The sequence below is a fragment of the Peromyscus maniculatus genome, chromosome 8 (assembly GCF_049852395.1).
Source record: "Peromyscus maniculatus bairdii isolate BWxNUB_F1_BW_parent chromosome 8, HU_Pman_BW_mat_3.1, whole genome shotgun sequence".
In the NCBI taxonomy this organism is placed as follows: Eukaryota; Metazoa; Chordata; class Mammalia; order Rodentia; family Cricetidae; genus Peromyscus; species Peromyscus maniculatus.
This window is the reverse complement of record NC_134859.1, coordinates 74,955,395-74,975,952: the sequence shown is the minus strand read 5'-3', so window position 1 is coordinate 74,975,952 and position 20,558 is coordinate 74,955,395. Positions and strand designations below refer to the sequence as shown.

General features: G+C 47.8%; 1 protein-coding gene and 1 long non-coding RNA gene across 3 annotated transcripts in view; one reads left to right on the top strand and one right to left on the bottom strand.

The window, feature by feature from the left end:
• Positions 1 to 956: 956 nt before the first annotated feature.
• Positions 957 to 20,558, bottom strand: part of LOC121831409 (uncharacterized) — a 26,936-nt gene continuing 7,334 nt past the window's right edge. Inside the window, exons 1-6 of one of the 2 annotated variants that reach the window (XR_006074820.2) lie at positions 10,871 to 11,750; positions 7,091 to 7,323; positions 6,393 to 6,585; positions 2,362 to 3,610; positions 1,602 to 1,759; positions 957 to 1,436 (exon numbers count right to left, since the gene is read on the bottom strand). This is a non-coding gene — a long non-coding RNA (uncharacterized LOC121831409). Of the gene's footprint in view, positions 1,437 to 1,601; positions 1,760 to 2,361; positions 3,611 to 6,392; positions 6,586 to 7,090; positions 7,324 to 10,870; positions 11,751 to 20,558 lie in introns of those variants that run through there. The other variant, XR_013041833.1, reaches the window with a different exon arrangement.
• Dynll2 (dynein light chain LC8-type 2) overlaps positions 16,046 to 20,558 on the top strand; it is a 20,559-nt gene continuing 16,046 nt past the window's right edge. Inside the window, exon 1 of the mRNA XM_042282585.2 lies at positions 16,046 to 16,169. The gene's annotated coding sequence lies outside the window, so the exon portion shown is untranslated. The remainder of the gene's footprint in view (positions 16,170 to 20,558) is intronic.

Here is a 20,558-nt window from a genome sequence, read left to right as displayed (position 1 = left end):
TTTATTATTATTTTTTAACTTTATTTTATGTGCATTGGTGTGAAGGTGTCAGATCCCCTTGAACTGGAGTTACAGACAGTTGTAAGCTGCCATGTGGGTGCTGGGAATTGAACCTGGTTCCTCTAGAAGAACAACTAGTGCTCTTAACCACTGAGCCATCTCTCCAGCCTTGGAAATTCCTTTTAAAGTTACTTTTAGTTATTGAAACTTTTTTTTTAACTGTGGGAATGGTCAGCATGACGCAGCCCAGGTGGAAGGCAGAGGACCATTCTCTCTCTCACTGGTGAGTAAATGCATGCATGTCTCTGCCTCTGTCTCTGTGTGCAGGAGTGCATCCGTGTGTGCACAAGTGCATCTCTGTGTGTGCACAAGCTCCTCTCCACGTCTGCTTGCTCCAGTGCCTGTCTCTCTGTGTGCACGTCTACACCTCTTTCTCTCCCTCTCTCTGTGCAAGCGTGTGTCTCTATGTGCCTGTGTATGTGTGTCCCTGTGTGTGAATGCATGCGTACACGTGTCTTAGAGGTAAGCCTACCAATATTAAACTATAAAATACGTAACCTGTCCAGAAACTTCCACCTTCTATTTTCCGGCCCTTTCTGCCCTTCCCCTGACCTTCCAGATGCCTCACAATTGTTCTACTCACCCCTTATCAGCTGGGAGCTGGTGGCCTTCCAGAGTCAGCTGTTAGAGGGATGTGCATTGTCACAGTGGACACTTGGGGCTGGGGACTCTTTCGAGCACAAAAGTAGAAAACGCTACTGGAATTTCAGGCCTTGAGACAAGCAAAGGGTGGCAGAAGATGTCTTCCTGCAGGGGTAGGTCTTACCACATCGTGTAGAATATATTCATCGGTAGTTCTGCACCACAGACCTTGCCAATGTGTGTTTCAGATATCTTCATGTAACCCATAACAAATGTTAAACTCCAAAACTCTCAGAATAAAGAGCAAAAACATATACGGAGAGTGTAAATTTTTATGGAGCGTGCAATCTTTTTTTGGGAAAAAAATTATGAATGCATTTTCAGTATCAAGCCTCGCCGAGAGGCACGCTCTTCAAGCTGGAAGAGAAGCATCCGGAAATACGAGTTTGTCATGGAAACGCTGACAGGGCATCATCTGAGGGGCTGCTCACAGGTGCAGCCTGGAATGGCACAGCCTCTCAGGGTTTATTTCCATTCCAGCCTGCAGAGTGAGTTCTTTCTTGTGGCCAGGCCCCGGGATAGTATGAAGGTTTTCTGGGGAGCTGGGTAGTTCTTAGCAGGAAGGTGAGGGCTTTCAGATCCCTGGGGCTGGAAATTATCTTACTATCAGTTTCACATCTGGGCGAGGGCACATCTGGAGAGGGCAGAGGAGAGCACAACCCAGTCAGTATAAAGACATCGTTTTCACGTCTTCATCCCTGTAGTCTGTAGCCCATTGAGGTGCCTGAAGTTCCCTGTGTGTTATGGAAAAGCAAACAGGCTGATTATAAGGGGCTTTGAACCGGGACCACATTCTTGGGTGGGTTGGGCAGCCTGCTGGTGTAGGATTTAGGCGAGTCCACTGAGCCAATCACCCCGGCTGATACCAAAAGCCCTAGGGCAGGAAGTACAGGCTTTACCTTAGCTAGCAGAGAGAAAGCTGGAAAGGCCTTCCTCCTGGGAAAGGCTGCACAGAGATCACCTCTTGGTCCTGTAGGACATGGGTGACTGATCTATCAGCGCACTGTGCCTTGGGTCCTTGAAGTTCTTGGTTCTTGACGACTGGGTCCCGGGAGCCCTAGCAGGAGACAGAGACAGGCACCAGGAGCTTCATGAAGTCAATGGGCTGGGCCTGCGTGGCACTGTTGGGGGGGGGGGGGGCTAAAAAAGATAAGGTTGACCCTGGAAAGCTTCCCACTGTTTAGAAAGTGAGCTCCCTCCGGCTCCCAGTCTAAACTGGGAGAGGAGTCCAAGGATGACGGAAGGAAAAGACCCAGTCCACACATTGCTAAACTGACAGTCTGAAGGAAAAAAACAAAAACAAAATGAAAAACGACCACAAAACAAAACATTTTCCTATTCAGACCACAAAATCCTGATCCACCATCGCTTGAATTGAAGCCATCCACATTCCTTGGACTGTGGCAAGGGCTGAGGTGAAAGCAAGATCCATTTACCGCCTTTGCCTCCGAGGCCGCAGCCTCCAGCAGCTCTTCCTACCCACCCCCACCCACCCACCCAGCTCCGCACTCCCTGGTGGGGGCTGCGGGGGCGCGCGCGCGGGGGCGGGGGGGTGTTTTTGTGTCCTCGCCTGGTTCCAGTGGTCCTGCTAGGGGGCTGTTCGGATCCGACCCACGGCTGATCTCCAGCACTATCTGTTTTCTGTTAAACGGATCCTACCTTGCCCCACCCGGAGCCTTCGGAGCTTGGGAGACATTCCAGAGTGCTCTGGCTCAACGTGAATTTGTTGCTCAGTGCACTAGGCGATCAGAGCCGACTTCTCTCCCTTTTCCCTCAGAGGTGTTGATAGTAACAGCAGCAGCAGTGAGCTGCCAAGTTGGCAGGAGAACAGAGCGGGCTGTGCACTGCGGATTGAGGGGGCGGGGAGCAGCCAGCCCGCAGAGGGCTGGGCCAGGATGACAGTCTGTTTATCCTGGAAATTAGAAGGGTCCCTCCAGGCTGAGCCGCCAGCATCCCACCTGGGGTGGGGGTGGGGTGGGGACGCTGTGGTTTGAAGGGAGAGGCCCCAAGGGAGGCCTGGGGCGGCTGATGCAGGTGTAGCACCTAGGAGGCTCCCAGTTCTGGCTGTTGCCATAGTCTGTGGGAGGGACCTGCGGGCTGGGCCCAGGGGGCAATCCGGCAGGCCTCCGAGGCAGGGTGGAGATCACTTTTGTTCCAGTTCTGGTGCAGAGGCAGTGGTTTCCAAGCCAGAATGGCTATGGGACACAAGAGCTAGCTTTTGCGAATCTACATCCTCCCAAAGATGGGGACAGCTAGGGGCACTTAGAAGGACACTCAGGCTCTGTCAATCAAACAGACCTGGGGATCTCAGGAGAGTCATTCAGCTTCCCGGAGCCTCCACAGTTAATGAGATCTACTTCAGAGCTTTGTGTGAAGATTCAACGGAATCAGAATAGCCAAAGCTTACTACAGGCAATGTTCTAAGAGCTTTATGGACGGCAATGCTCTTGATCTTCTGGGTTTCTATGGGTGCTGCTATTAGCATTCCCATTTTATTGATGAAGCACCTGAGACATAGGGTCCTTAAGTAACTTATTCAAGGTCACAGAGCTAGTGAGGAACAAAGTCAAAGACTTGAGCCCGGTTGTGTGTTGTGTAGACTGATGTTCCCAGCCTCTGTACACACTGACTTCCTGGTATAACCTAGTTTTGGGCATAGTGGTTAGCGCAAGACATTTAATAAGTGCTAGCTACCACCACGACACACTTGAATAGCTCCTAACAGGACCCAGGGATTTTGTGGGTCCTTAGCACCCCACCCATCTTTGGTCTCCACTCCATGTTTATCTTAGAAGTTAGAGGGTTCCTCCCTTCGGCAAGCTGCTGGCCTTGCCTGGTTCTCTGATCCTCTATTCCTCTCGTCCTCGAAGCAGAGCAGACTTCTCAGCTTCCTCTGGTTACCCTCAGCCTGCAAAGAAAACATAGTCTGCTGTGTCGGCTGCCAGCTCCTCTCTGGTGACAGCCACAACCCATGTGTTGGGCGCCAGCCCCAGCCTGTGTTTCTGGGTAGAGCCAGGAGCCTGGGGCTGGACCTCAGGGCCCTACTGGAGAGCAAGGGCTGGGCACTCTAAGTGTGGGCCTCTGCGCTAGAGCAGCCTGGAACTTTTGGCTGTAAGAGCTAAGACCAGATGTTGCTGCGTCACTCTATGTCTGTGTGTGTGTGTGTGTGTGTGTGTGTCTGTTTCTGTGTGTGTGTGTGTGTGTTGTGTGTGTGTGTGAGTGAGTGTGTGTGTGTGTCTGTCTGTCTGTTTCTGTGTGTGTGTGTGTGTGTGTGTGTGTGAGTGAGTGTGTGTGTGTGTGTGTGTGTGTGTGTGTGTGTGTGTGCTGCTGTGGCGTATTGGGCAGGTGCCCTCCTACCAAGCTCCGTTTCTAGTCCTTGGTATTCTTTGAGACTCTTGAACTCACTGGGTAATCCTCCTTGACTTCTGATTCCTGGTCCTCCTGTACCCACCTCCTGAGTGCTGGGATTAGGGGCAGGGACCACGAGGTCCAGTTATTATAGATTGTAGGGTCAGGAATCCATTGTTTACCACCAGGCATGGTACGCACACCTGTACTCTCAGCAGTTAGGAGGCTGAGGTTGGGAGCATCAGGAATTCAAGGCCAGCCTGGGCTACCATGGAGCAGGTCTCAAAGCAGCTTTGTAAACTAGTGACCAGCTTTCCAGGTCTGCTAACCTGTGCTAATGGCTACTTTTGCCTCTTGCAAGGGACCAGACAGATAATTCTGTGCCACTTCCTGGGGGTACTAAAGCTACTTTCTGTCGGGTCAAGCCAGAGCCAAATGCCTGGTTGCCAACCGCCTCTGAGGCAGAGCACCATCCTGGGACAGTCAAGCCCGCATCCTCAGTGCTGGGGCTGGGAAGGCCAGTATAGATGTCTCAGAACAACACTGTTGCTCACATGTGTCCTGGGGAGGGCTGATGGGGGACTACAGAGGCATCATCCTGATGGCCTCCTTCAGATAAGAGGACAGCCGAGGGGTGGGGGTGCACACCTTTAATCCCATTACTCAGGAGGCAGAGGCAGGCGGATCTCTTGTCTTGAGTTTGAGGCCAGCCTGGGCTACAGAGTGAGTTCCAGGACAGCCAAGGCTACACAGAGAAATCCTGTCTCAAAAAAAAAAAAAAAACCCAACTAAACAAACAAAAGGATAGATGACTTTGGATGTTGCATCTGAGTGGTACACATGAGTAAAACGCTGCCATGGTAACTCACAGGGAAACCTCATTCCAAACATCACATGCATAGATCAGACAGAGAGCAAGTGAGAGGTCTCCTGGTCAGAGGCTTAAAGGGATTCACCAGGACAGAGTAACTGAGGACAAGGAGGGCTGGCATATAACCCTACAACTCCTTTCTACATGCCAACCACCCCAGCAACACCGAACACCGTTAGTTCTGGGGGCAACTCGTGCCATGGCCAGAGTGGAGGGGAAACTGAGGCAGCACAGCAGAGGAGAGCGCTGAGGAGTTTCTAGGCGCACTCAGAAGGTTGTTGTCTGTCTCCACACAGGAATGGCCACCATTTTGGTCTGGGGGTGTTTGTTGGAGGTTTGCTCTTGTTACAGTATTCAGGGGTCCCTTTGGCCTTAGAAGGCTGTAGAGAGGCCAAAAAGCAGTCAGGACCAACTCGACTCAGTAGCCAGTGTTGGTTCACATTTCAGGAGTCTGAGCCCAAGTGGTTTATTTTTTTATTTATTTTTTTTTTTTTTTATTTTTTTTTTGGTTTTTCGAGACAGGGTTTCTCTTGTGTAGCTTTGCGCCTTTCCTGGAACTCACTTGGTAGCCCAGGCTGGCCTCGAACTCACAGAGATCCGCCTGCCTCTGCCTCCCGAGTGCTGGGATTAAAGGCGTGCGCCACCACCGCCCAGCCCAAGTGGTTTATTTTAAACATATTTAAGCCCAGGACAATTTGGTGCAAACTATTCTGCTGATAATTAACTCAATCCGTCATGCACAACAAAGCATACATACACCTCCTTGAGGAACAAGGTAAGCTAAACACACACCAGACGTGACTCCATCAAAACTCTTTGTAAAGTCCATAAAGATGGGTTCTGTAGATTGACTGAGAAGAACAAGCTTAGGATAGGGTCTGGGGGAGGATCTGGTGGCGGAAACATCTCTGACCACACGGTAGTGCAGAGGTCACGGGCTAGGGGTGCTCCAGCTTTCTGGGCAGATAACAGGTATTGCATTCCTGTCCTGGAAGGAACAACCCTGTGTGCTAACATTCCACATTCCCTTAGTGCTTATAGTGAGCTCAAAGACCGCCATGCCTCCTACAGGTGTCGAGAAGTCACGGACAAAAAGAAATGCCTTCCTGTCAACTCGCTGGTTCACACATGGCTGTTGTGTGAAGTCAGTTACTGGAGTCTTGGTGTCTTATGCTCAGAAATGCATTTCTCTCCTTCAGACCTTCTCATTTACAGCCCACACGGAGGCTTCTGAGGTGGTTATAATTGGGGACAGAGGGGTGGGGGTCAGTTGCTTTCCTCTTCCTGCTGATTCTATGTGCTCTAAAAGCCATTGTCCAAAGAAAGTCATGAAGCCTGAGGAGGTGAGAAGCAGAAGGCCAGAACCGAACACAGAGGGCAAAGCGTACCAGGAGGGAGAGAACAAAGGAGGCCATGATGAAGGGCGGGCGCAGCCTGCCTATGGGGGACTGATAGGAGAGGGTGTCCTCACCTGGGTGGCGTGGTAGGAAAAAGCGCATTTCTCAGCTCTTGACCTCTTGGATGAGGGTGCATCGAGGCCAGCACAGAAGCGGAGGCATGCCTGAGGTGACTCTTAAGAGTTCCCTCCCTTCGGAAACTGCCGCAGAAAGTCAGGATGTTGAGCAGAAGTGGGTCGAGGTCCGTTCTCCTGAGGAAGCCCTGTACTGGAGACACGGTGTTTTATGTCGCCTCTTCACTTATTTATGAGGCTATCGATTATAATGCAGCTTTTCCACGGGCTCCTGAGGTAGCATGAGTTAGGAGAGGAACAAAAGAAAGCTACCTTTGCTCTGGAGGTGTCAGGAGCTTGGGCAGGCCATCTGCCTTACCTGCCTCCATTACTTTTTCCCCATAGTCCTTTCCTACATCGGAAGCACTCACATGACCTGAGGGTTGAGAGCTGTGAATAGCCCTTTGTATTCATTTTTCTTTTCTCTTTTTTTTCTTTTTGGTTTTTCAAGACAAGGTTTCTCTGTGTAGTTTTGGTGCCTGTCTTGGATCTCGCTCTGTAGACCAGGCTGGCCTCGAACTCACAGAGAGCCACCTGGCTCTGCCTCCCGAGGGCTGGGATTAAAGGCGTGCGCCACCACCGCCCGGCTTGTATTCATTTCTTTATCTGTTAGTGCAATTAAAATACTCTGACAAAAGCAAGTGAAGGGAAGGGCTCACCTTTGGCTTGCTGTTCACGGGTACCAGTCCCCCACGGTGGGGAATCAAGGTAGAAGATGCTTGAAGCAGATGTTCACATCACATCCATCTGGAAGCAGAGAGACGGATGCTGCTGCTGCTGCTGCTCAGCCTCCTTATCACGTACACAGTCCAGAATTCCAGCCAGGGAATGGTGCCACCCAAGTGGAAAGGTTTTCCTGCCTCAGTTAATGCAGTCAAGATCATCGCAATCCCTACAGGGATGGAAAGATAGCTCAGGCATTAAGAGCACTTGTTCTTGCAGAGGACCCAAGTTCAATTCCCACCACCCACATGACAGGTAGCAACCACTCCCAACTCAGGGCATTCAACTCCCTCTTTCATGGGCTCACACAAGGTACACACACATACATGCAGGCAGAATACTAAAATCACATAAAATAAATCTAAAAGAGAGAGAGAGAATCCCCTATAGGCATTCTCAAGAGACCTGTCTCCCAGGTGATTCTAGATTCTATCAAGTTGACATTAACCATCATCACACCCTTTCTCAGACCTAGCTATTCTGGAGTTCCTTTTAGTATTTAGATCCAATCCCAACACTTCAAGTCCTAAGAGCTCAGGCATTGGTAGAGTTGAGATGTTAGAATTCTAAGCTATGAAGGACCTCTGAGGTCTTATTAATAAAACCATCTTCTTTTATTGAAAACAAACAGAGGCCAAGGAGAGGTCACACGAAGTGAGCCAAGTCAACGGAGCGAGAATGGAGGCGCCCTGACCCCCATCCTCCCAAGTGACATCTCCTCCAGTGAGGCTTCTCTCACTTGAAATGGCCCTCAGAGCCTCAGTGCCTGCTTGTCCTTAGCTTGGAGCTGACGGCTTCTGACCCTTGCTCTCCTTCGCATCCTCCCAGCAAAGATTCTCCTCAGCTCCATTTGTGCTGGGCAAAGTCTTGGCCCTCAGTGGGCCTCACTTCCAAATAGGACCAAAGAAGCTCGGGACAGTGATCATGAACCTGATCAGCCTGTCTGGGGCTTCTGCTTCCATCTCCTCATTGGCCACCTGACTAGAGGCCTATCCTAGTCTTTTTTTTCTTCTTCTTCTTGGAGACAGGGTCTCTCTACATAGTCCTCACTGTCCTGGGATTTACCATGTAGACCAGGCTATCCTTGAACTCACAGAGTCACCTTCCTCTGCCTCCCAAGTGCTGAGACTAAAGGCATGCACCACCATGCTCAGCCCTCTCCTAATCTTGAAGCTAGCTTCACTCTGGCTTTCTGGAGATGTGTGTTCTCCAGTTCCTATGAAAGGAAATGGCTCTTCTTGGTTCCAGGGCTCAACTGCTTCCAGGGACAGTCAAGTATGCTGGCTAGGTTTTTGTTGTTTGTTTTGTTGTTGTTGTTGTCAGTGACACAAGCTAAAGTCATCCGGGAAGACGGAACCTCAGCTGAGAAAATGCCTCCACTAGATTGGCCTGTGGGCAACTCTGTGGGGGCGTTTTGTTGATCATGATTGATGCAGAAGGGTCCAGCTCATTGTGGGTGGCATGACCACTGTGCAGGTGGTCCTCAGATGTGTTAAAAACAAACCGAGCAATAGCCGGGCGGTGGTGGCACATGCCTTTAATCCCAGCACTTGGGAGGCAGAGGCAGGCAGATCTCTGTGAGTTCCAGGCCAGCCGGGGCTACCAAGTGAGTTCCAGGAAAAGGCGCAAAGCTACACAGAGAAACCCTGTCTCGAAAAACAAAAAACAAAAACAAAAAAAACAAAAACAAAAACAAAAAAACAAACAAACAAACAAAAAAACCCAGCAAGCCATGAGGATCAAGCCTGTAAGCATCATTCCTCTGCTTCAGTTCCTGTCTCAAGGTTCCTGCCCTGCTTGAGTTCCTGCCTCGGCTTCTCTCAGTGATAGACTGTGATCTGGACATATAAGCCAAATAAACCCTTTCCTCTCAAGTTGGTTTTGGTCCATTTCATCACAGCCATAGACAGCAGGAATGGACCTTTCTAGATGAGCAGAATCTAGAACATGGGCCAACAGCGAAGCAAATCCCCAGAGCTGGCTCCCCAGCTTTGGAGACCCTGTCATTTGACCTCACCGACTGTGACTCTAAATTTAGGGGGTGTTAGCTGGTGCTAGGTGTGCGTGCTGTCTTGTGAAAACTGTCTGTGTCACTGCACTGCTTTTTGTTTTTTTTTTTAAGATTTATTTACTTGTTATGTATACAGCATGTATGAATGCAGGTCATTAGAGGTCACCAGATCTCATTACAGATGGTTGTGAGCCACCATGTGGGTGCTGGGAGTTGAACTCAGGACCTCTGGAAGAACAGGCATTGCTCTTAACCACTGAGCCATCTCTCCAGCCCCCACCGCACTGTTCTTTAAGCTGTTTGTAACCTTCAGTGTCCCAGTGTACTGGCCTCCTCTTCTGTCCACAGGGTGTGCAATGGCCAAAGGGAATTGCATATAAACCCTGCATCTTCTTCCTTTGCCACTAATCACCACACCCTGCCCTCCTGATGCCCAGGAACACCCCGCTACACACCGCCTCCCTCTTATGGTAGCTCTTTATCAGGCATCTACTCTATTCTAACCCCACAATAACCTCAAAAGCATCCCTGCTTCTTCTTAGGGTTGTGCACCTAACAAGTCACAAGGTCAGGACTTAGCCTCCAAGGCCTATGCTCTCATCCACAACACTAAACTGCATTTCAAGAAACAGCTGCCCTCACCAACATTTCCTTTCTCTGCTTAGGATTTGCTGTGCGCTTTGCCTGTCACACAACATTTTTTGTTGTCTTTAGGGGTTCATTGAATGTGTTTTGAGTGAAGGAATGCATAGATGACTGAATGGTAAGGTCGAAGGCTTGTCCAAAGGTCCCACCCTCACTCCCAACTGTATAATGTGAATGTAGTTTTTTTTTTCTTCTCTTTTACTCTTTGGGGACTTGCCACCCAGCTCCCAAATAAATATACAGAGGTTTATTCTTTCTTATGAATACGCAGCCTTAGCTTGGCTTGTTTCTAGACAGCTTTTCTTACGTTATCCTGGCTACCTTTTGCCTCTGAGCTTTTTACCTTTCTTTATTCTATATCTCTTTCTTTCCTTCTTACTCCATGGCTGGCTGTGTGGCTGTGTGGCTGGCCCCTGGTGTCCTCCTCTCCTTCTCCTTTTCTTTATCTTCCTTTTTTTTTCCTTCTCTCCTATTTATTCTCTGCCTGGCAGCCCTGCCTATCCTTTCTCCTGCTTAGCTATTGGCCATTCAGCTCTTTATTAGTCCAATCAGGTGTTTTAGGCAGGCAAAGTAACACAGCTTCACAGAGTTAAACAAATGCAACGTCCAGGTGTGGTGGCCTTTAATCCCAGCACTTGGGAGGCAGAGGCAGGTGGATCTCTGTGAGTTGGAGGCTAGCCTGATCTACAAAGTGAGTTCCAGGACAACCAAGGGCTATTACACAAAGAAACCCTGTCTTGCAAAAATAAAACAAGCCGGGCGGTGGTGGCGCATGCCTTTAATCCCAACACTTGGGAGGCAGAGGTCGGTGGATCTTTGTGAGTTCGAGGCTAGCCTGGTCTACAGAGTGAGATCCAGGAAAGGCACAAAGCTACACAGAGAAACCCTGTCTGGAAAAACCAAAAAAAAAAAAGGAAAAAAAATAAACAAAAAACATAATATGCAACATAAAAGAATGCAACCTATCTTTGCATCATTAAACAAACATTCCACAGTATAAATGAAGGTAAGACATTCATTCTTAAACTAATATTCCACAACATGGGGAGTTAGTACTCACTTTCTGAAGGATTCCGGCCTCCCATTCCTTTTCCAAGGCATCCTGGGAAAGGAAGGGAAGGGACTATTCATAGATGAGCGAAGAGAAGCTTACAAAGCTGCATGTGTAATCAACAGTCTCTTCTGCTGCTCCAGGCAGCTGCTGGGGATGGGACTGCAGCCTCCCAGGTTGGGAGCTTCAGGCACTACTGATTGCATAGTGTGATTTGACAGGGCTGTGGAAGCAAGGCTGATAAAGCCTGAGTCATTCAGAGCCTGAACCAGGAGCAAGGGCCTCCAGGGTGCATTCCACCCATTTTGAGGCCTTGCATGTGGGTCAGTGGTAAAGTTCATGTCCAGGATATTTGGGGCTCTGGTTCCATCTACACCCAACAGCAGATTCTAGCTGGGCAGGTGGGAATCTTTTATTATCTATATTGTTTATTGTTGTTGTTTTGAGGCAAGTTTTCACTGTGTATCCTTGGCTGGCCTGGAACTCAAAGAGTTCCACCTGCTTCTGCCTCCTGAGTGCCCGGATTAAAGGCATTCACCACCATTCCCTGGAACAGGAAGGTCAGGCTCCTGAGCCAGGCCTGGTAGGACAATTTCTGGTTCTGCCTCTGTGTAAATCCATCTTTGTTGACTGAATGTGGGTCCACCCTCATTCTTCCCTCCCTCCTTCCACAACTGTATGTACATCTGCTGCTAATCAAAACAACCATCTAAAAATGTTTGCACTTACAGGGTATGTCTATTATGATCCTTGCTTTTGTTTGTTTGTTTGTTTTGTTTTGTTTTTCGAGACAGGGTTTCTCTGTGTAGCTTTGCACCTTTCCTGGAACTCACTTTGTAGACCAGGCTGGCCTCGAACTCACAGAGATCCGCCTGCCTCTGCCTCCCGAGTGCTGGGATTAAAGGTGTGTACCACCACTGCCTGGCGATCCTTGCATTTTCAAGCCCAATGTGATAGGTGATCTTGATTGGATTAAGAGATACATAAAAGATTAATAAATCATGCCTTTGGTGTGCCCATGAGGATATTTCTGGAGACCATTAAATGGTGAAGACTTTGCCTAGTGAATGGTTTAACCTACTGATGGATTCAAGTTTCCGGTATGCTGGAAGGTGGTGGAAATTGTGGAAGCGAAGGGGCTGGCTTGAGAGAATGAGTCTCTGAAGGCATGCCTTGAGTCTCTGGTGTGTATACATTAGTCTGTTTGGCCCTTTCCCATGTCTCCTCTCGGCCTCTTTGTCACTTGAGGTGAGCGGCCTCCTGCTCCACAACCTCCCAGTGCCAAGGTGTCCTGCTTTGCCTCAGGCCCAAAGGAATGGAGCCAAACCTTGGGCCCAAACCTCTGAAATCATGAACCAAAATAAAGTTGAGTTTTTTGTTTGTTTGTTTGTTTGTTTTTTCGAGACAGGGTTTCTCTGTGTAGCTTTGTGGCTGTCCTGGAACTCACTCTGTAGCCCAGGCTGGCCTCAAACTCACAGAGATCCACCTGCGTCTGCCTCCGAGTGTAAAATAAAGTTTTTGTTTTCCTTCGGTTATTTCTCTTAGTATTTGTCACAATCAGAAAATGTCTAACAAACTCACCTACATCCATTCTTATAATAATCTCTTCAGGACACAGAAAGCTATCTTTTTTTATTTTATTTTTTAATTTTTTTTGGTTTTTCGAGACAGAGTTTCTCTGTGTAGCTTTGTGCCTTTCCTGGATCTCACTCTGTAGACCAGGCTGGCCTCGAACTCACAGAGATCCATCTGGTTCTGCCTCCCGAGTGCTGGGATTAAAGGCGTGCGCCACCATCACCCAGCCCACAATTTAAAAAACAAAACAAAACAAAAACTTTTTATTTTTATGTGCGTTGGGGTTTTGCCTGGATGTATGTCTGTGTGAGGATGCCAGATCCCCTGGAACTAGAGTTACAGACAGTTGCAAGCTGCCACGTGGGTGCTGGGAATTGAACCCTGGGCCCTCTGGAAGAGCAGCCAGTGCTCTTAGTCACTGAGCCATCTCTCCAGCCCTGCATCTTCATTCTCAAGTCTCTACTGTCCTCTGGTTTGGGGTCTGGACCGCCTGTCTCTTGAAGGGCAGTCTCCAGATTAAGGCTCACATGGCGTTAGGGACATGTAGTCATTCTCCTTGTACTGAGCAAGCAGCAGTTCAAAGCCAGACCGTTCCTCACTCTCATCATCTCCAGCATAAGAGGAAGCTCATCTCTAGAAAGAATCTTCTGGGGTTGGGGATTGAACTCAGTGGTAGAGCGCTTGCCTAGCAAGCACAAGGCCCTGAGTTCGGTTCTCAGCTCCGGGGGAGGGGAGGGGAAAGGATCTTCCATAGAGCCCCTTCTTAGAGTGTTGGGGTAAAGTCTGGGGGAAGCAGGATGCTTTCCTGGAAGAACAGAGCTGTTAGTCCTTCCTGGGCAGAGGAGGGCTGGTGGTAACCTGGGCTCTGGTCAATGGAGCACTGAAGACACACAGACACACGGACACGAGCTTCCCTCTGCCTTTCCTCCCAGACTTGGTGGCCATCTCTTTGAGCCTGGGAAGTCTTGTTCTATCCCCTACCTGAAAATGCATCTGGCTTTGGGAATATCAGTCACTGATTTGTTCATCTGTTTGGTCACAACTCCTGGCAGGTCGGTTGTGAGTCTGTCTTCGCTAGTGGTGCTTGGTGATACCACAGTGAAGACTGCAGGTGGAGTTCTGATTGTCCCAGAAAGGGGACACCTTCCTGGGACAAAGTCAGGTAGAGAGACGAGAGTTGTAGATTTGTAGAGGTATTTGCCCTTCCTTCATGGAAACACTCCCTCCCAGGGGGAGGCTTGCAAGACTCTAGAATAGTTCAGGAATTTAAGGAAACTTAGAAGGCTCAAAAAGGTGCCAGTTTCACAAGGCCTCTCCCAAAGGTTGTATCAGCTATGAACTAGCTGGTGAGAGGAGGCACTCCAGAGGACCCAGCTGCCGCCACGTTGTGGAGAGCTCCAGGATGCAGATGTCATGCGTCCTCATCTACGCTGGGGTGGGGCTTTTTGATGATGTACCTGCCTTGGAGCCATCCACGATCCTGTAAATAAACCTTCCCTGTGCTCTTGTAAGTAGCTCTAATATACTCATTGGTTCAAGACAGGTTTGGGTGGAATTATTCCTTTTATTTTTATTTTTGGAGACAGGGTTTCTCTGTGTAGCCCTGGCTGTCTTGGAACTCGCTCTGTAGACCAGGCTGGCCTCGAATTCAAAGAGATCCACCTGCCTCTCCCTCCTGAGTGCTGGGATTAAAGGTGTGCGCCACCACTGCCTGGCTGCTAAAATATTATTTTAACATATAATCAATATAGTATAAGATTTTTCATATTGGTTTTTCTAAATTTGACATGTATTTTATACCTGCACATTTCTCTAAAATTACATTCATTTATTGTGTATAATCGGTTACTCATGCACCGCTACCCATGCATGGAGGTCAGAACTTGTGAGAGCTCTCTCCTTTTCACCTGGTGGGTCTTGGGGCTCAAACTCAGGCCATTATCCTTGGTGGCGAGTGCCCTTACCCGTGGAGCAATCTCACAGCCACCAAAACACATTTCAAATTAGTTTCCCTCTGAGCTCTGAAGAGCCGCATGGTTACTGCTCCTAGACTGAATAATGTGGATCTACAGAATGTGTGAGAGGAGCGAGAAGAGACGGCCCCGCATGCTGTTGGAGATGCTGGCAGCTTGAGGATCTAGACAAGGGAATAGTTGAGAGCTAGGACTCTGAGGATTTTGCCTTAGGCAACCAGCTGATTGCTGGGACCATACTAAGGTGGAGAAGTCAGGAAGAGGTTTGGGGTGAGTGGGTATGGAGTGGAGATGGTGTGTCCTGAGATGCCTTAACTCTTTCCCCAACTGTGTGTGTGTGTGTGTGTGTGTGTGTGTGCCTATGAGTACGTGCACATGTGAATGTTGATGCACATGTATGTGGGTATGTATGTGAGCCTTGGGTGTCATTCCTCAGGAGCCATCCACCTGGTTTGTTGGGACGTGATCTCTCACTGGTACCTGGGACCTGGCAATTGGTTAGGCTAGCTCGCCTGTGAGCCTCAGGGTCTGTCTCTCTGTCCCTCCTCAGTGCTGGGATCACTACTGTATTCCACTATGCCTGCTTCTCCCACACCTGCTGGAGCAGGACTCAGGCCCTTGTGCTTTCGTGGCAAGCACTTTGCTGACAGGGCTTTCTCTCCAGCCCCCGGACGTGTGGTACTGATGGAGAATTTACGATACAGACATAAAAACCGCTGTTCAGTACTCACCTGTCTAATTGTGTGACTGGCCACATGGCCAGTCACACTAAGCCAAACATCTATCAGTCTGCTTTATAGCTGTCTTGGCCTTCTTACTAAGTTATAGTTGGTGGTGTATAAGCCCATGTGGTATGACTTTGGAAAACTGTCTCTAAGGACAAAGCATTCTGGAGTCTGAGCAGCCATCTTGGATCATGAAGTAAAGCTAAGGGTGTGAAGGTGGCAGGAAACCAGAAGGGTCCCGAGACTAGGGAGACATTACACCAGACCCAGACTTAGCACCTCTGGCCTCCTTTAATCTAAAATTGAAATAAACGTCTAAGGGTTGGAGAGATGGCTCCATGGCCAAGAATGGGTACTGCTTTGTTAAGAACCTGTTTGGTTCCCAACACTCACATCAGGAAGCTCACAACTGTCTGTAATTCCAGCTCCAGGGAATCTAGTGTTCCTTTTGGCCCCTTTAGGTATCTGCATTCATATGTGCAGCATGTGTGCATGCACAAACACACACAAATACACCAATATACACATTTAAAAATATCTTTTTTTAAAAGGACACAAGGTTTGCCTGGTGGCGGTGGCACCCACCTTTAATCCCAGCACTCAGGAGGCAGAGGCAGGCAGATCTCTGAGTTTTGAGGCCAGCCTGGGCTACAGAGTGGGTTCCAGGACAGCCAAGGTGACACAGAGAGACCCTGTCTCGAAAGCCCCTTCCCCTACAAAAAAGACACAAGGTCCTACTTTATTTGAACTGCTGGACATACATAGAATTTTCCTCTACTCACAACTGGACATAATTCCGGTAAATATAAAAACATCCCAGTGGTCAGTCAAAGCTGATGTATCTAAAAGACTGGTCTGGGAAGACTGTCAATAGACTTGAAGTTACCAGTTGATGACTGGCCAGGAAACCATGGCAACGTGAGATCACTAAGGAAGAGAACAGGGTCCAGAACAGAATTCTGAGGAGCACCACATTTGAAGGATGGGCAGAGGAAGAGGAGCCTGCAGAGGAAACTGGAGGGAGTAACCAGAGAGGTAGGGGAAAGCCAGGGCAGCGCCGGGTCACAGAAGCCCACAGAGGGGAGGGAGCTCCAGACAGGAACCTGACCAACAGTGGAGAAGGCAGGCAGCCATTTTTGCTGGCTTCTACCACCACGGAGCCCCAGAAAACAAATTTCGGCTTCTGCTGTCTCTATTCCTCCTGAGTTAGCTCTCTGAAACTGTGATAAAATCCTTGTAGCTATCAACTTACAGCAAGGAAAGGTTAGGTTTTTGTTTTGTTTTTTTTTTTTTCTTTTTTTTTTTTTTGGTTTTTCGAGACAGGGTTTCTCTGTGTAGTTTTGCGCCTTTCCTGGAACTCACTTGGTAGTCCAGGCTGGCCTCGAACTCACAGAGATCCGCCTGGCTCTGCCTCCCGAGTGCTGGGATTAAAGGCGTGCGCCACCACCGCCCGGCGTTTTTTTTTTTTTTTTTTGTTTGTTTGTTTGTTTTTTTTGAGACAGGGTTTCTCTGTGTAGCTTTGCGCCTTTCCTGGAACTCGCTTTGGAGACCAGGCTGGCCTCGAACTCACAGAGATCCACCTGCCTCTGCCTCCCGAGTGCTGGGATTAAAGGCATGCGCTACCACCGCCCAGCAAAGGTTTGGTTTTTCGGCTCATGTTTTCAGAGATTCCAGTCAGTTGGTCCTGCTCCCAGTCCTCCATCATGGCAGGAGTGTGTGGTACCTCATGTAGTCAGGAAGGGGAGACAGACTGACAGACAGACAGAGGGGTTGAGCCAACCAGAATAACAATGCTCTTTCCAAATAGTCCCTCCAAGAGTGCATCCCGATGACCTAACCTCTTTCTACGAGGTCTACCTTCTAGAGTCTCCACTACCTCCCAACAGCTCCGGGGGTTGGGCACCAAACCCTCCACATGTGGCCCTTTGGAGGGGCATTCAAGATCTAGGCTGTAACTCTTAAGGAAGGTTCATCATGGCACCTCTGTGCTCAGAGCCCTGCAGTAGGTTCTTTAGGATTAGACTCTAGCTCCTCGGCTCATCCTTTGGATCCTGCCAAGGTCCGGCTCTCACCTCTCACCCACTCTTTTCCTCCACACGCCGCGCTCCTCATGTATCTGGCTTCCACCAATCCTCGCTTGAGTCCACGCGCTTCTATCTGAAGAATGTTCCTTTCCCCCTAAACCCCACCCTCTTTTTATATCAAATGTCAGCTCTTCTGCTCCCCGGTTCTTCAGGCAAAGTGGTTGCCTCCAACTCTGTGCCTTCCGAGCACTTGGCTCATTCCTAATCACATGTCTCAGTGGAGTCCCACCTGTGTTGATATGTATGTCTCCAACTATCTTGAGAACATAGGAAAATTAATATTGCCAAGCTGGCAGTACTTCCCAGATTTCATACAATCCCCATTAAAATATCAACTAGAGTTTTAAAAAAAATTATTTTTATTTATGTGTATGCCTGTGTGAGTTTATGTGCACCGTATGCATGTAGGTGCCTTTGGAGACCAGAGTGTGTGGGGTCCCCTGGAAATGGCATTCTAGGCAGTTGTGAGCAGCCTGGTGTGGATGTTGTGAACTGGTCCCTGGAAGAACAATAAGCATTCTTAACCACCGAGCTACCCCTTCACCCCCCTCAACTAGGGTTTCTAATATAAACTGATAAATTATAAATTCAAAAGACCCAGAATGATCAGTGGGTTGTGTTTGTGTCTGAAATAGTGTCTTTCCATGCAGCCCAAGCTCATCTAGAACTCTCTATGTAGCCAAGGCTGGCCTGGAACTCATGCTCCTTCTGTCTCAGTCTCCCAAGTGCCAAGGTGTGCACAGCTAAGGCTGCTCTGCTTCCCCCAACCAAACCCCAAGAAAGGCAAAGCTGGGGGAGTCCATTGGCTGCTCAGTAATGGAAACAGTTCAGTGCCGGCAGAAAGGCCGATACTAGGTCAACGAAGTGGAACTGACGGTCCAGAAGTAAACTTTCACATTTATAGTCGTTATTTTTTTTAAAGATTTATTTATTTATTAATGTATACAGTGTTCTGTCTGCCTGTATGTTTGCAGGCCAGAAGAGGGCACCAGATCTCATTGCAGATGGTTGTGAGCCACCATGTGGTTGCTGGGAATTGAACTCAGGACCTCTGGAAGATCAGTCAGTGCTCTTAACCTCCGAGCCATCTCTCCAGCCCTATAGTCGTTATTTTTGACAAGGGTCTCAAGACAAGTCTTTTCAGTTAATGACACAGGATAACTGGATATCACATCTAAAACAAGGATATGGACCCTACCTTACATGCATATAAAAATTCACCCAGGCCAGGTCTAGTGGCATACACTTTTAAACACAGCACTCAGGAGGCAGAGAGGTGGGCAGATCTCTGTGTTCCAGGCCAGCCACAACTATATACCCTGTCTAAAAATAAATGAATAAATCAGATCACTGACCTGAAAATGGAAGCACTAAAACTCTTAGAAGAAAATACAGGAGTAAACCTTTGTAATTTGGGGATCACATGATATCAAAGCATAAGTGGAAAAGAAAACACAGACATGTTGCTGCTTTGTTTGTTTGTTTGTTTTAAATCATTGGCTCTTTGAGGGGCCCACTACCCAGCTCCCAAATAAACACACGGAGTCTTCTTCTTTCTTATGAATGTCCAGCCTTAGCTTGGCTTGTTTCTTGCCAGCTTTTCTTAAATTATTCCATCTACCTTTTGCCTCTGGGCTTTTACCTTTCTCTATTTCTATATATCTTTTCTCTCCTTTTTATTCCATGTCTTGATGGATGGCTGGCCCCTTCTTTTCTCACTCCTTGATCCCTCTTCCCAGATTTCTCCTCCTATTTATTCTCTCTGCCTGCCTGCCCCACCTATCCTTTCTCTTCCCAGCTATTGACCGTTCAGCTCTTTATCAGACCATCAGGTGTTATAGATAGGCAAAGTAACACAGCTTCACAGAGTTAAACAAATGCAGCATAAAAGAATGCAACACATCTTTACATCATTAAACAAATATAGCACATCTTAAATTAATATTTCACAACACAGACAAACTGTATTTTGTCCAAATTTAAAACTTTTGTGCTTCAAAGGACTGTCAGGGAACTGAAAATAAAACCCACAGAAAAGGAGAAAATATTTATAAACCATGGGTCTTAGGAGGGTATAGTATCTAGAAAAATATATATATACATACATACATACATATATATATACATATATATATATATAATATAAATAATACAAGGAGGCTGGAGAGAAGGTTCAGAGCTTAACAGCACATACTGCTTTTCCAGAGGACCTGAGTTCAGTTCCCAGCACTCAACATCCAGATCAAGCATCTCACAACCACCTGTAACTCCAGCTCCAGGGGATCCGACTCCTCTGGTCTCTGCAGGCACCTGCACTCACATACAGAGACACATAATTAAAAGTAATAAAAATAATTTAAAATACATATATCTCAATAAGTTATCATGCTAGTAATCTAATTTAAAAATAGATAAAGGATGCTAGCAAACATTTTTCCAAATGAGATATACAAATAGTAAACACGTGAGAAAAGATGATGAACACTGTTAGCTGTCAAAGAAACAAATGAAAACCACAATGAGATACCACTTCACAGCCACCAGACTGTCTACAACTAAGAAGTAATCGCCAGGTGGTGGTGGTGCATACTTTTACTCAGCACTGGGGAGGCAGAGGCAGGCAAATCTCTGAGTTTGCGGCCAGCATGGTCTACAGAGCTAGTTCCAGGACAGCCAGGACTACACAGAGAAACGCTTTCTTAAAAAACAAAACAAACAAAAAGAAGTCACATAATTTGTCCAGCAGATAAGCCTGATGACCTGAGTTGGATCCTGGGTCCCACATCGTAGAAGAAGAGAATTGACTCCCACAAATTGTCCTTTAACACACACACACACACACTTTTTAAAAAAGTCCAATAATTAAAATGTGGTGTGTGGTACATGGCTGTAATCCAAACACTTGGGAAGTAGAGGCAGGAGGTGGAGAAATTCCTTGACAACAAACACAGTTTGTGGCCAGCCTGGGCTACATAAAATCTACGTCAAAATTAACAAATACATGTATATTTGTACATACATACACATATGGCAGGCGGTGGTGGCGCACACCTTTAATTTCAGCACTCAGAAGGCAGAGGCAGGGGAATCTCTTGAGTTCCAGTCTACCCTGGGTTACACAATGAGTTCCTGGCCAGCCAGAGATACATGGTGAAACCCTGTCTCAAACAAACAAACAAACAAACAAACAAATAAAAACAGATGTCAAATAGTAGGTATTGATGAAGACATAGACGGAAACCTTCTAAACGACCTGTAGCAATGTAGAATGGTATAGTTGCTTGGGAAAACAGTCTGGCTATTCCTTGAAAGGTTAGCATGAAGTTGCCATAAAACCCCA